Genomic DNA, 12368 nt, shown 5'->3' with positions numbered 1-12368 from the left:
AAGACAGCCACAACTCTTAAGGTTTGATACAGTCTGATTGCAGACAATAGTATAACCTCCTGAAGAAAGAAATGGCTGGAGGAAGAAGGGAGACAGCACCCAGATTCTCTGATGCTGTGTTGGAGGTTTTGGCACAGACAGTGGACAGGAAAAGAGACATCAAGCTGGATTTGTTGCCACCAAAGCAGACAGCGCGAGCCTGGAAATTTCGCAGCTCACCACACCCGCCTCAGGAAAATGGTCCGTCAGATCCGGTTATTGTTGTTGGGGGAACGACTGCAGGGTGGAGCTACCGCCCCTTCATCCCAGTTGTTTTAAATATTAGGCCCTTCGCCTCTCATCCCTCACATCAATCACCCCCGAAGCCCTACAACATGCACTTCTCATGGTCTATTATAGCCTCCATGCCAACTCAACCAGTATCCACAATGAGCAGTCCCCAGGACCAATGATGAGATTAAATAAAATAAAGATCTAAATGTCCATTCAGGTCTTTACTCTCATACACAAACATTCCCATTCATGAAAGCCCATTCAACTCTGTAAAAGCCTCTCAAGTACTTAACCCTTATAAAAACAGATTTTTATCCATAACCTCACATCAAAGAGCTGTCAATCAAACTGCAAATTTACAATCACCCGCTGGGATAATTGTGAATAGCAACCAAACATGAAAAATGCTATAATGATAACCCATGTGGTTATATCAGCAAACAGCTATTATAACTTCCAGGACAGATTTTTTTCAACTCTCAGTGGCATGAGCAGTCTTTTTTTTTAAAGTTATGTGGATTTAAATAACTGCACAGTTGGAGTTTTAGGTAACTCACACTTACAGAGATAGGCTGTTTTTGTCTTACATTTGAAAAGGATGGGGACTTAAATAACTCCACAGCTTTACAGTTCTGCAGACCTTATTCACCCTTCACACGTCTTTACATCTCCTCCCACATTGTGAAGCCCTTGCTGCAGTGAAGGTATATCTTACCACCCTAGTCATCGTGCACCTGTGCCCAGTGTGATGCGCAATCAATTACTCTCAAGACAAAGTGATTCATAACTGAAGGCTTTAATCTGCTAGAACTCTTCCCCAGCAGCTTCGATACAGAAAGTGAAGGCTGCTGGGATGGCACCGGTTCTTATACTCCGCCTCTCAGGGCGGAGCTATGTACAACAGCCAATGGTAGACTCCTGGGTCTAACTAATGGTCATCCACCTCTTAGGTACCGCAATACCTGGTACTACCACACAGTGATTGACGAGTTAACAATGCGCCATCTAGCCTAGTCTCTAATGCACTCATAGTGCCCATCTATAAACAATGCCTGTGTGGGCAGATCGAGTACTAGTACATCATCAGGAAGGTTGTGTTCTTTCAGGTTTGCCAATTATCATGGTCATAACTTGAGCCCTACCTGTGATGGCCGATATTCTTTGATGGGCAAGAGGGCATGTGGGTGGGCTCAGTCTCTTCTGGTGGCAGCATCTTGTTCAGAGATATTAGAGAGCTCCGTCTGCAGGCAAGAAACGCTCGAAGAGGTGTTTAGTGAATCTGCCTGTCATGGTAGGATAACTCATATGTGTTGTGTAAGATGTGATATGTGGGTAATCAAGGGTTGCAATAGTGGTGAGGATGAGTAGAAAGAGGTGGAGTATGGTACAGCACATTGATTGATGACGGGTGAAAGGAATAGGCGTGGGAATATTTTGGTGCTTGATATGTTGGACAAGCAAGCGGGGAGCTACCGTGACAACTCAGACGAGGTCACTGAATTTATTTTGGCATTACAGCTATCCTGAGGAGTAATCTTCTCTGCAATACCTTACGTCGATGGAAAAGGTGTTGTATGGAAGATTTTCTGCCCACTTGGGGAGGAACATGTTGACACGGAAGACTTTGTGGATCTTGAAAACTAGCGGGCATGATCCTATACCAAGTCCTGCCAGCATTGCTGACAGATCCTATTTTCGACAGCAGGGCAAAGGGGACAGGGATGATCCACAGACAGAAAATCCAGATGCAGCAGGGCCATTTGAACTCTGTGCTGGGTTCAAACAGACCCCGGGCGGGATGCTCTCAGCCCAGGCCAGGCCAGAGAATCGCTGGGACGGGTGCGAATTGCGCGCCGCCGCCCCAGCGCCAGTCCGCTGAATCTCCGCTCTCCGGAGAATCGGCGCCATTGACGCTGGCGCTGTCGATGCAGCGCAAGTCGGGGGCCGCTCTACTGGGACCCCCGGCGATTTGCGGCCCGGGGTGAGCCGAGCGGCCGTACAAAAAACCCAAGTCCCGCCGGCGCCATTCACACCTGGTCTTACCCGGCGGGACCTTGCCATTAATGGATCCAGAGGCGGCCTGGTGGGGGCAAGGGGGGTCATCCGACCCAGGGGGGAGCCTCCGCTGCAGCCCGGCCCACAATCGGGGCCTACCGATCGGCAGGCCGGCCTCTCAGGCTGGGGCCTCTTTTGTTCCGCACCGGCCCCTGTAGCCCTACGCCATGTTGGGTCGGGGCCGGCGCGGAGAAGGGAGCCACCACGCATGCGCGGCAATCGCGCTGGTCCCACTGCACATGCACAGACCCACGGCGCCCATCTGATGCCGGGATCTATCCCCTTTTGGGGGTCAGAATCGCTGCTCCTGAGGCCATGTTGACACCATCGAGAAACGCAACGGCGCTTACGACAGCGTCAACACTTAGCCTCAGGATCTGAGAATCCCGCCCACACATCTGATGCCGGGATCTATCCCCTTTTGGGGGTCAGAATCGCTGCTCCTGAGGCCATGTTGACACCATCGAGAAACGCAACGGCGCTTACGACAGCGTCAACACTTAGCCTCAGGATCTGAGAATCCCGCCCAGGAAGACAATTGGATAGTGATAGTAAGGATGGCGATGAAAATTATAATGTGAGTGTGAATTGGAGATGGGGTGGATCATTCAGGTGAAATATGTTTTGATGAGCTGATCAATATTGTGCTGCTCTTCATGCTCCTCCTCCAACTACTTTTTCTGCTGCAAGTATAAGACCCATATTTAAACATCACATTCAGCCACTTTAATAGCATGGATGTGCATCCTGGATGCCAATGGAGCAGTCTGAACAATTCTGATGGGTGGCACACCTTCAGCCCATAACGAGCACATGCCACATTGGACTGTTAGGCACCCATTTTGCGCCTGGAAAATTAGCACACCGCCATTTGATCTCCAGAGCAAGGAATCACACAGCTTTCATACTTTGTTGGTGCAAGTTATTTTGGAACAGGCCTCTGATCTAAGTTAGAGATTAATCTTTCAGATGACTAACAATTTGAAATACATTCTAAAATAGTCAACAGAGCACAACACACACAACAAAAATGAGGGAAGCATGCAAAGTTACATTAAATTTACAGGGATTTATTGGACACAGATATGATGGGCAAAATGGCTTTTTTCTGTTCTATGATTCTCTGATCTAAGAAAAGGCCTCTCAGCAAACTCCTCCCCCTTTCAAACAGCTGAGGTTGTTTTTGTACAGTTCTAGATTCCTAAATTGTTTACCACATCCAAATCTGGCTATTATTTCTGATCACCTGCCAGAATGCTTTGAAGTCATCCACCATTATTTGCCCCCTCCCCCCCACCTCCCACAAGTCCTATAACTAATATTGGAGCTGTGGTAATGAACTGAACTTGTCCATATAAACTGTTTCAGGTAGAATGCTGTTCGTGCACTCTGCTATACGTGTTCAGAAGTGAGGAGAAAGAAAAACTAGCCTCATGCTGTCACCAAGGGGTAGCATTAGACAATAAATGTTAGGAACATGTGAGGATCGCATATTCTTTGTCTTAATTCAAAGTCGCACCAATGATTGCCTTTTGTACAAAAACAAGGTTTTTTTTAGGAACCTCATCATCTTTATCTGTACTTTGTGGTGTTGGTCCTTCTCCAACTGCTTCACACAATGGACAGGATTCTCCGTCCGTTCACGGCAGGGGGAATCTTCGGTCCGCAGGGAATGGGAGATTTGGCTGAGCAGAAAATTCTCCGTCCTTGCTAGCTGCAGTAGCGGGGCGGAATCACAATGGAGAATCCTGGACCATGTGCATGATCTAATAACCTTGTCGCATCCGACGCGGCACGAGTCTGTGGTATTCTTTGTGTTGCTTATTTCAGGATGGTTGGCGTAGCGTTCACAAATACCATAAAATAGCTTGAACTTAAACAAAGCTATAAATTTATTAACACCACTAATTTGGATGTGGATTTGATGCGTACTCCTAGAGAATGCACAGTTGATTATTAACATTTAAACTGCACTCATCTACAGCTAATCTTAATACTGATATAAACTATGATCTGCTCTCACTCACACTATTTGTACTTCTGACTCTCTAGCTAATTCCAGAACACACTCCACCATCACCCCTTCCCCCCCCCCCCCCACCCCCCCCCCCCCCCCCCCCCCCACAGGCTTAGCATCACTGCCTCATATAGTTGTAACTGTAGCTCCCTCTAGTGGCTCCTATAGACAGTTCATTAACCCTTGCAGTTCTTATAATACACAGCATTGAGGCCAGTAAATCTCATGGGAGGTTTCACGCGAGACTAACAATGCTAGTTTTGCATTGCAAAATTTAACGAGATCTTGCGAGGTATCGTGATCTGGATCTTGCCCTCATTGAGCGTAATCCAGATTTGTATATTCAAGTGAGCAGTTAGGCTCACTTGAATATGTCTACGCGGAGTTACCCAAGGCGCGGGATCTAATGACCTCGCCTCAAAGATCCTGAGCGGGCGCCGTTTAGCATTGGTTTCCACAAACGTTGCCCAGGCACACCGGCACTTGCTGGGGTCTCCCAGGCTATCAGGGCCCCTGGGTGGTCAGGCTCTGCGCACTCCCAATTCCACCTGGTCACCATGACACAGCCAACCTGGCACCCTGGCAGTGACACCTGGGCATTCTGACAGTACCACATGGGTGCCACCCTAGCAATGCCAGGATGCTCAGGTGGCACTGCCAAGTTGATAGGGGCACTGCCAGAATGTCAGGCTGGCGGCGCCCAGGTGACATCTTGCCCATGCCGGGAGTTGGGCTCAGGGGTGCCCTGCCCTTATGGTAAGGGGTGCAGGAGGCTCAAGAACCTCCTAATTGGCAAGTTGGGGTATGGGGTGGGTCTGGTGGCCGCTGTGAGGGGTCTAGAGTTCTCTCCCTGCACTGACGAACTGAGCTTGTTCGTGCAGGAAATGAGACTAAGTGCAGCCTCGGCAGGGGGTTCCTCGCCGAAGCCCAAAAATGAAGCAAAGTCCCATTTAATAGTGGGATCGTTCTCGATGCTGCAAGCGCCGGGAAACACCCCGCTATACAAGCCCAAAACGGGACTCTGTTTCATTTCTATTAAATCACGGCCCATGTCTCTTTGGATAAAGCAACGGCGATAGAGAATCCTTCTAATAAATTTAGAATATTTAGTAGATCCTATTCTAAGAAGCGTTCTTGCCTAATGCCAACAGCCAAGACGCCTGGAAAAATATCCTTTGGGTGCCACGTTGGTGATGTCCAACTTCCAGTGGTGCCTTTTAATTGAGTAAAGCAACAGGCCGTCTGTGGTTACAAACCAAAATTTGAATTTTTGTGAGTCTGTCTTTCATAGGTTCTAATCCATGATTTCACCTCCCCTTCATTCTCAAGCAGGACGTCCAGAAACATTCTCTTCTATTCATTCAGAATAGTGGCACGAATTGGCTCCCTAACATTCTGTAAGGAGTTAGTGTAGAACAATGATTAGGAACTCAGTCACAGTATTGATAATGTCTGTAACAGATGTCATACTGAAGCAATAAAACTGTCTGGGACACTGCCTTTCCCCTCAGGAGCATTCAGTTCCCGAGTGAGTAGGGAGGGGGAGGATAGAAACTGGAAAAAAAATCAAAATGTTTGTCTCTTATTGTCCAGTCACTTCTGCCAGGAACTAGGCTAAATTTGCCAGCCAGGGGAGTTTGGAAGTAATCGATGATTAGAAATTACAGCTCACTTTCCAAGAAGCAGCAAATATTAATGAATTACTATTAATCTTATTTGACATTTATCCACGTATCGATCTACAACTGATAAAGGAAGAATCGTTACTATTGTATGCACCATGTAAAAAGAAAGATGGGCAGCACGGTGGCACAATGGTCAGCACTGCTGCCTCACAGTGCCAGGGACCTGGGTTCGATTCCCACCTTGGGGAAATGCGCGGAGTTTGCGTGGAGTTTGCACTTTCTCCCCATGTCTGCGTGGGTCGCTTCCGGATGCTCCAGTTTCAAAGAATAAAGAACAAAGAAAAATTACAGCACAGGAACAGGCCCTTTGGCCCTCCAAGCCTGCGCCGATCCAGATCATCTATCTAAAACTGTCGCCTATTTTCTAAGGATCTGTATCCCTCTGCTCCCTGCCCATTCATGTATCTGCCGAGATACATCTTAAATGATGCTATTGTGCCCGCCTCTACCACCTCCGCCGGCAATGCATTCCAGGCACCCACCACCCTCTGCGTAAAGAACTTTCCACACATATCTCCCTTAAACTCTTCCCCTCTCACCTTGAACTCGTGACCCCTAGTAATTGAGTCCCCCACTCTGGGAAAAGGCTTCTTGCTATCCACCCTGTCTATACCTCTCATGATTTTGTAGACCTCAATGAGGTCCCCCCCTCATCCTCCGTCTTTCTAATGAAAATAATGCTAATCTACTCAACCTCTCTTCATAGCGAGCGCCCTCCATACCAGGCGACATCCTGGTGAACCTCCTCTGCACCTTCTCCAAAGCATCCACATCCTTTTGGTAATGTGGCGACCAGAACTGTACGCAGTATTCCAAATGTGGCCGAACTAAAGTCTTTTGCAACTGTAACATGACCTGCCAACTCTTGTACTCAATACCCCTTCCGATGAAAGAAAGCATGCCGTATGCCTTCTTGACCATGCTATCGACCTGCGCAGCCACCTTCAGCGTACAATGAACCTGAACACCCAGATCTCTCTGTGCATCAATTTTCCCCAGGACTTTTTCATTTACCGCATAGTTCGCTCTTGAATTGGATCTTCCAAAATGCATCACCTCGCATTTGCCCGGATTAAACTCTATCTGCCATTTCTCTGCCCAACTCTCCACTCATCTATATCCTGCTGTATTCTCTGACAGTCCCCTTCACTATCTGCTACTCCACCAATTTTAGTGTCATCTGCAAACTTGCTAATCAGACCACCTATACCTTCCTCCAGATCATTTATGTATATAACAAACAACAGTGGTCCCAGCACGGATCCCTTTGGAACACCACTGCTCACAGTTCTCCATTTTGAGAAACTCCCTTCAACTACTACTCTCTGTCTCCTGTTGCCCAGCCAGTTCTTTATCCATCTAGCTAGTACACCCTGGACCCCATGAGATTTCACTTTCTCCATCAGCCTACCATGGGGAACCTTATCAAATGTCTTCCTGAAGTCCATGTATATGACATCTGCAGCCCTTCCCTCATCAATCAACTTTGTCACTTCCTCAAAGAATCCTATTAAGTTGGTAAGTCATGAGCTTCCCTGCACAAAACCATGTTGCCTATCACTGAGAAGCCCATTTTCTTCCAAATGGGAATAGATCCTATCCCTCAGTATCTTCTCCAGCAGCATCCCTACCACTGACGTCAGGCTCACCAGTCTACAATTACCTGGATTATCCCTGCTACCCTTCTTAAACAAGGGGACAACATTAGCAATTCTCCAGTCCTCCGGTACCTCACCCATGTTCAAGGATGCTGCAAATGTATCTGTTAAGGCCCCATCTATTTCCTCTCTCACTTCCCTCAGTAACCTGGGATAGATCCCATCCGGACCTGGGGACTTGTCCACCTTAATGCCTTTTAGAATACCCAACACATCCTCCCTCCTTATGCTGACTTGACCTAGAGTAATCAAACATCTATCCCTAACCTCAACATCCGTCATGTCCCTCTCCTCGGTGAATACCGATGCAAAGTACTCATTAAGAATCTCACCCATTTTCTCTCTCCACGCATAACTTTCCTCCTTTGTCCTTGAGTGGGCCAACCCTTTCTCTAGTTACCCTTATATATGAATAAAAAGCTTTGGGATTTTCCTTAACCCTGTTTGCTAAAGATATTTCATGACCCCTTTTAGCCCTCTTGATTCCTCATTTCAGATTGGTCCTACATTCCCGATATTCTTCCAAAGCTTCATCTGTCTTCAGTCGCCTAGACCTTATGTTTGCTTCCTTTTTCCTCTTAGCTAGTCTCACAGTTTCACCTGTCATCCATGGTTCCCTAATCTTGCCATTTCTATCCCTCATTTTCACAGGGACATGTCTGTCCTGCACTCGAATCAACTTCTCTTTAAAAGTCTCCCACATATCAAATATGGATTTACCTTCAAACAGCTGCTCCCAATCCACATTCCCCAGCTCCTTCCAAATTTTGGTATAGTTGGCCTTCCCCCAATTTAGCACTCTTCCTTTAGGACCTCTCTCGTCTTTGTCCATGAGTATTCTAAAACCTACGGAATTGTGATCACTATTCCCAAAGTAATCCCCGACTGAAACTTCAACCACCTGGCCAGGATTATTCCCCAATACCAGGTCCAGTATGGCCCCTTCCCGAGTTGGACTATTTACATACTGCTCTAGAAAACCCTCCTGGATGCTCCTTACAAATTTTGCTCCATCTAGACCTCTGACATTAAGTGTATCCCAGTCAATGTTGGGAAAATTAAAATCTCCTATTACCACCACCCTGTTGCTCCTACATCATTCCATAATCTGTTTACATATTTGTACCTCTATTTCACGCTCGCTGTTGGGAGGTCTGTAGTACAGCCCCAACATTGTTACCGCACCCTTCCTATTTCTGAGCGCTGCCCATATCGCCTCACTGCTCGAGTCCTCCATAGTGCCCTCCTTCAGCACAGCTGTGATATCCTCTCTGACCAGTAATGCAACTCCTCTACCCCTTTTACCTCCCTCTCTATCCCACCTGAAGCATCGATATCCTGGGATATTTAGTTGCCAATCATGCCCTTCCCTCAACTGAGTCTCAGTAATAGCAATAACATCAGACACCCAGGTACTAATCCAAGCCCTAAATTCATCTGCCTTACCTACTACACGTCTTGCACTAAAACAAATGACCACCTCAGACCACCAGTTCCTTTGCGTTCAACATCTGCTCCTTACCCACTCTTCCCTTTAGTCACGCTGACTTCATGATCTAGTTCCTTACAGGCTTTAGTTACTATCTCCTTACTGTCCACTAACCCCCTCATTTGGTTCCCACCCCCCCCCCTGCCACATTAGTTTAAACACTCCCCAACAGCGTTAGCAAAATCACCCCCAGGGACCTTGGTTCCAGTCCGGCCCAGGTGTAGACCATCCAATTTGTAGTAGTCCCACCTCCACCAGAACCGGTCCCAATGTCCCAAAATTCTGATCCCCTCCCTCCTGCACCATTTCTCAAGCCACGCATTCATCCTGCCCATTCTTTCATTTCTACTCTGACTACCACGTGGCACTGGTAGCAATCCTGAGATTACTACCTCTGAGGTCCGACTTTTTAAACTTGGCTCCTAACTCCCTAAATTCTGCTTGTAGGACCTCATTCCGTTTTTTACCTATATCATTGGTGCTATATGCACCATGACAACTGGTTGTTCACCCTCCCCCTTCAGAATGTTCTGCAGCCGATCTGAGACATCCCTGACCTGTGCACCTGGGAGGCAACATACCATTCGGGAGTCTCATTTTCGACCACAACTACTCCCCTTACAATTGAATCCCCTATGACTATAGCCCTTCCACTCTTTTTCCCGCCCTTCTGTCACTTGACAACAGCTCCTCCAAAACCACCTTCTGGATACAGTGACACAATGCACTGATGCAAATTTTCCCCGCAACAGCCAATCAGCGGCTCCGCTATGCTGCCCTCTGCTGGATGCTTGTCTTCACTTGAACACGGAGGGTGTCTTGCTCAGGTACACCTTCTGGATACAGTGACCGCAATGCACTGATGCAAATTTTCCCTGCAACAGCCAATCAGCAGTTCCGCTCTGCTGCCCTCTGCTGGAACCTTCCACAGTCAAAAGATGTGCAAGTTAGGTGGATTGGCCATGCTAAATTGCTCCTGAGTGGCCAAAAGGTTAGGTGGGATTATTGCTTTACAGGGATAGGGTGAGTCTTGGGCCTAGGTAGGGTGTTGTTTGAAAAGGTCGGTGCAGACTCAATGAGCCGAATGGCCTCCTTCTGCATTGTGGTGATTCTCTGAATATGACTGTCCAAAACACTTGCGTATGTGTCATTTGCAACAGGAGCTTGCTATACGTAGCATAGTGAGTCAGTAAAACCTGACTCCTCTGTCATCAATGTTACTTGTTTTGCTCTCCAGTATTTACCACAACCCTTGTCTTTTTCAGTGGTGCTAGAAATAATAGCTCAGAATTTGATTTTAGACAGGTCTGAACCTGATAGTGGTGAAGTGACTTTGAGAGGTACCTCTGTAGAATTTGTGTTAAAATTTTATTCACACCACCAGAGGTGGCATAAAACAAATTCTAATTGTCCTCCCTTTACCCAAAGTCCAGTTGTCCCTATTGACTCGTGCACCTTTTGGTACGAAAAATATTGTGCAGGAGGAGGGCGCATAGTGCTTCATGTGAAGGAACATAGAGGATGGACAAGGCATCCTTGCACTGTGAGCAGCCAGAAGCCAGAGGGAGGACAGAAGGGTAGAAGGAAGAGGATGCTGCCCACGCAGCAAGAAGGAGAGGAAAGAGGAGGAGGAGAGGCAGGAAAACCAGGCACTTTCTGTGGAAAAAGTTCACACACCTAGAACTTCATTCCTCACTATGACGGACAGCCGTGTTAAAGGCAACTGATACTAAGTCGTGAGTTGGTGACAGACATGTCAGATGATCCAGCAGCAGGTCGAGCTACATTCTATCGACCCCATGTCCTGCCAGTGGCTGTGAAGGTAGCCATCACTCTCAATCTCTGTTCCTCATGACATTTCCAGAGGTCATCAGGAGATCTGTCTGCTAAATATCCCAGTCAGCTGCACACAGCTGTATTAACGCTGTAAATGATGCTTTCTGTAGGGGATCACATTAATTTCCTCATTGATTTGGCATCACAGGCACAGAGAGTCATGGCCTTTATCCAATTAGCAGGCTTCCCTCAGGTGCAGGATGTTATTGATTGCATCCATGTTGCCAATTCAAAATGTGGACACTTTTCTCAATCTGAAATCCTGTCTTTTAATCAATGTCCAGGTGCTTTGTGACCACAACAGGGTCTTCCTTCCAGCATGTTTCCTAGCAGCTGACACCACTCCTTCGGACTAAAGAGTTCCCAACTCCCTCAGCTGTTTCAGTTACTAATGCAGATCCATGGGTCATTCTGAAGAAGAGGTATATTGGACTTGAAGCATTAACTTTTGTTTCTCTATCCACATATGCTGCCAGACCTGCTGAGTTTTTCCAGCATTTTCTGTTTTTATTGCAAATCTGTGGTCGGCTGCCAACGGACAAGAGCTACCCCTTAAGAACTTGGATAATGACCGCCCTTTAGGGACCCAGAAAGGGAGGCAGAGCATAGCTACAACAGCAGCGATTTTGTCACCAGGGGTACAATCGAACAGGTAATTAGCATTTTAAAGATGTGCTTCAGGTGCCTCGATAGCTCAGGTGGAACTCTGCTGCATGCTGCACAACATTGCTCAGCAAAGGGGACTTTAAATCAATAGTGATGACACCATGATCAGAACTGCAACCTCTGAGGAAGAGGAAGATGAGGAGGATAATGATGACGAGGAGGATAATGATGAGGAGGAGGACAATTAGGAGGAAGAGGAAGGTGCGGAAGGGAAGCAAGAGGAGAGTGGGAACTAATAAAGGAGTAATATTTAGCACTAAAAGCACAGATGAAATAGCGCTGCAAGGAGGCTTGAAAAACTACAGCGCTCAACGACGAATTATACTTTTACCAAAACCTCTGAGTCATGAAATAAAGGACATTGCAAAGTGCACTTGGATGAAAAGACTGAAAGACTCCAACATGTGTCACAATAAATCTACAAATCTACCATCCGTAAACTACAGACTTAGGGCGACAGCATCAGAACAATCACCAACCTTGATGAACAATTCTCATGAGGTCATATAATCTTACATGTGTATTGTCAAGACATCATTTTCATGTAGGAAGTGTTGTTCATGTCACATTTGTGGAACTAAAGACGATTCACTGTGACGACATTGAGTGAGTCTTAATGGAACTGCATGGTAAGATGAGAGATAATTGAGGGGGGACCTTGCATTACATCGATTAACCATTCAATAGCT

The sequence above is a fragment of the Scyliorhinus torazame genome, chromosome 5 (genome assembly GCF_047496885.1).
Source record: "Scyliorhinus torazame isolate Kashiwa2021f chromosome 5, sScyTor2.1, whole genome shotgun sequence".
NCBI classification, from domain to species: domain Eukaryota; kingdom Metazoa; phylum Chordata; class Chondrichthyes; order Carcharhiniformes; family Scyliorhinidae; genus Scyliorhinus; species Scyliorhinus torazame.
The sequence above is the reverse complement of the archived record's forward strand: the minus strand, read 5'-3'. Positions refer to the sequence as shown.